General features: G+C 42.7%; 1 protein-coding gene across 1 annotated transcript in view; it reads left to right on the top strand.

Annotated features, from left to right (window-relative positions):
* Nucleotides 1-3552, top strand: part of LOC123521502 (inositol 1,4,5-trisphosphate receptor type 2-like) — a 183033-nt gene that overhangs the window by 9167 nt on the left and 170314 nt on the right. The gene's annotated exons all lie outside the window — the stretch shown is intronic.

Below are 3552 nucleotides of genomic sequence, written 5' to 3'. Positions count from 1 at the left end.
ATATATTATATATATAATCATAAGTGTCCTGGTTTTGTTTCTTGTGAGAACCATGCCTAATACAACACCTTTGAAAAAAATTTTCAGCTTTTTGGGGGTATCCCCTTGTCCTTATGATTACAGTTTTATTATCGCAAAAGTGATATAAATGGAGAGATATAAATGGATCTTCATGGGGCAAGATCTGGCTCCACTTCCAGTGTGCCGCTTCCATGTCCACGAAGGGACATGCATCCATGTCTGTCACCAACCAGGAAGTTCATAGAACTTCAGTGACTAGGACTTCTTATGGGCGGTCTCCTTATGTCATGAAAACCCTAACCTCTTTCTGCTGTGGTTGGCTGATACTAGAAGGTTGATATCAGGAGATTAATATTACCAGGAGGTTTTCTGACATAGATCCAACCTGAGTCATAAACCCCCAGGTGTAGTCTGAAGGACTCATCAAAGACACTTGGGGAGCTGCAGAGGTTTTAGAGATTATTTCTCAGGGATTTAGGAAACAGACTAAATTCTTTCATGTATTCATTGAGCTTTAGAAGAACAAGTCTTCTTTCATCTTGGTGTTTCATGGTGGCGAGAAAACGCGCACCTGCAAGCTGGGGATCAGGCCGTTGTTTCCAGAAGGCACACTTTTCACTTTGAAAGCCCTGCCAAGTTGCCCCCAGTGTCTTCCACACACAAAGCAAAGATGACTGGGTGAATCGAGAACTGAGCACTTGTTCCAGAGAACTCGTGTCCTCCTCCTGGCCCTGCTGCTCTTTCCATGTTTGTCTTGTCAGAGAATGATCCTCTAGGTCTACAAATAGTGAGAAATTTGAGATTTAATGTCCCTATTCATGGCAAATGGAAGAAATTAGGCCAGGGTGCTCGTTAAAGGCAAGGATGGCAAGACTTTGTCATATATAACTTGGGCATGCTTTATGGGAGACCAGTCCTGGGGAAGGACATCATGCGTGGTAAAGTGGAGGGGCAGCGAAGGAGGGAAAGGCCCTCAACTGGAGGGACTGACTGTCCGTGGTTCAGGCACAGGAACAACTGTGAGGAGGGCACTGGACCATGCAGTGTATAGGTCAACGGAGAGTCGGAGTCAATGGTACAAAGCAACAGTAACAACGACCTTCATGGGATTTAGAGGGCACGCACATCTAGTAAACATAAAAACTCGTGTGTTTTCCTTCCTTTAGGCATTCAATGCATTCAACAGTGGACATCTTACCATATGACACACCGAGCAGGCATCAAAGCCTGTTTTAGACATAACATCCTCATGAAGACAAGATGTCAGAGTGACCAGAAAATAGAAATAAATCAAAATTCTACCAACACTAATAAATCATAGTTGGAGAAATAAAAGTCTTAAAAATGCTCATGATACTGAAGCTGCAGCGCAGATTGTGCTGAAGAAAGTTGGAAAAAGGTCCGTGGAGGGATTTGAGCAGGCGTCTTGCAAATTGCCATGTCTCGTAAAACCAGGCAGGCAATTGGGATTTTCCAAAGGAATTACTTCAGAAACTACTCCATGTTGTCTGTTGATTAGGTGCTGTTGGGCCACTTCTGAGTCTCAGAGACCCGCTGTGCAATACAGTCCTGCACCAGTTTCACAATCATTCTTACCTTGTGTCCGTCCATCACCCTCTCTTCTCTTGACCCTCTGCGTTACCAAGGTAAATGTTCTTTTCTGGGGACCGATTTCCCCTAATAATCTTTCAAAATATGTGAGGCGAAGTTTCACCATCCTTGCCTTCAAGAAGCATTCTAGCTGTACCTCTTCCAAGAGAAGATTCTTTGTTCTTCTGGCAGCCCCTGGTTCTTTCGGTCTTCTTTGTCAGCATCCATTCTTCTACCGTCTTCCTTATTCACGGTCACCTTCGTCCTCAGAGTGACATCTTTGTGCTTCGGGGCTTTCGTGGGGTCTTTGGCAGCAGAGTTGCTCAGTGTAAAAAGAAATCATTAGATTTCTTAACGGCTACTTCCATGAGTGTTGTTGGGCCGAGTGAAATGAAATTCTCGACTAGTTAAATACTTTCCCACTACTGCCATGCTAGTTATTATTGGTCCATTTGCGAGGGTTTTTCTTTTCTTTACATTGAGCTGTAATCCATCCTGAAGGCTGCCGCCTTTGATTTTCATCAGCAAGGGCCTCAAGTTGCCCTCACTTTCTGCAAGCAAGGTTGTGTCATTTGCATATCCCAGGCTATTAGGAGCCTTCCTCCAATCCTGATGCCACATTCTTCTTCCTTTAGTCCAGCCTCATGGGTTATTTGATTGGCACATAGATTGAACAAGTGTGAAGAAAGAATACAACCCTGATGCATAGCTGTCCTGTTTTCAATGATGTAGTGTTGCCTTGTTCTGTTTAAAGAGCTGCTTCTTGGTCTATGTACAGGTGCCACATGAGCACAAGTAAGTGTTAAAGAAGGCCCATCCTTGTCAGTGTTATCCATAGTTTGTAATCATTCACACAGTCAAATGCCTTTGCAGAGCCAATGTAACAAAAGGAAGCATCTTTTGACATTCTCTGCTTTCAACCAAGATTGATCTGATATCAGTAATGATGTCCCTCATTCCACATTTTTTAATGAATTGGCTTCCATTTTTGGTAGCTTCCTATGGATATACCGCTGCATTTATTTTTGGGTTATCTTCAATAAAATTTTGCTTGCAAATTATTGCTTGATAATTTCCACACTCTGCTGAGTCACCTTTCTTTGGAATGGGCACATATGTGGATTGCTTCCAGTCAGTTGGCCAGGTAATGCGCTTCTAAAAGTTTTTGGCGCATGCTAGTGAGTGCTTCCCGCATTAGTTTGTTGAACTATCATTCGGCATATTATCAATGCCTGCGATCTTGTTTTTCACTAATGCCGTCGGGAAAGCTTGGACTCCCTTCTGTACTGTCGACTTTTGAAGCCGTCAAACACCTATTTGGTACAGCGACTCTATTCCTTCCCTCTTTTCTTGATGCCTTCTGCATCATTTAATATTTATCTATGGAGTCCTTCAATACCATAATATCACAGCTCATCAATTCTTTCAGCTTAAGCATGTCCTCATGTAGCTGAGCTGGGGGATAAGTCAGCTTCTGGTGGAAGCGACCTGCACTAGAAGCTGCTACTAAATTCCCGGCAAGTTGTTTCATAAACATCAACATAGTTAAGTCCTTATTTCCATGTTGTTTGTGTGGTACTTGCTAGTGGTGACTTTTTTTTTTTTTTAATACTATTGTACTGGCTCTTTGGGCACGATTCCTCCCACCTTCTCTTTCTACCTCTAACCATTTCTTTTTAGCTTTCGCAAAGCTTTTCCTATCTTTACCTACACGAATCCCGATATTTTCCAAGCTATCTGAGCTCTCCTGTTGATTCTACTTCTCCCTATCTTTACCTTATTCACAGTTTTACCTTATCTTTGCCTTATCCTCTATGCTAATGATTCTCAAATATAAGCCAAATTATGTAATTGTAAACCTTATATCCAGCTTCCTTCTAAACCAGCGGTTCTCAACCTGTGGGCCAAATGACCCTTTCACAGGGATCGCCTAAGACCATC

The sequence above is a fragment of the Echinops telfairi genome, unplaced genomic scaffold (genome assembly GCF_000313985.2).
Source record: "Echinops telfairi isolate 266 unplaced genomic scaffold, ASM31398v2 ScPeMD7_21;HRSCAF=78, whole genome shotgun sequence".
NCBI classification, from domain to species: Eukaryota; Metazoa; Chordata; class Mammalia; order Afrosoricida; family Tenrecidae; genus Echinops; species Echinops telfairi.
This window is presented reverse-complemented; position numbering and strand designations above follow the sequence as displayed.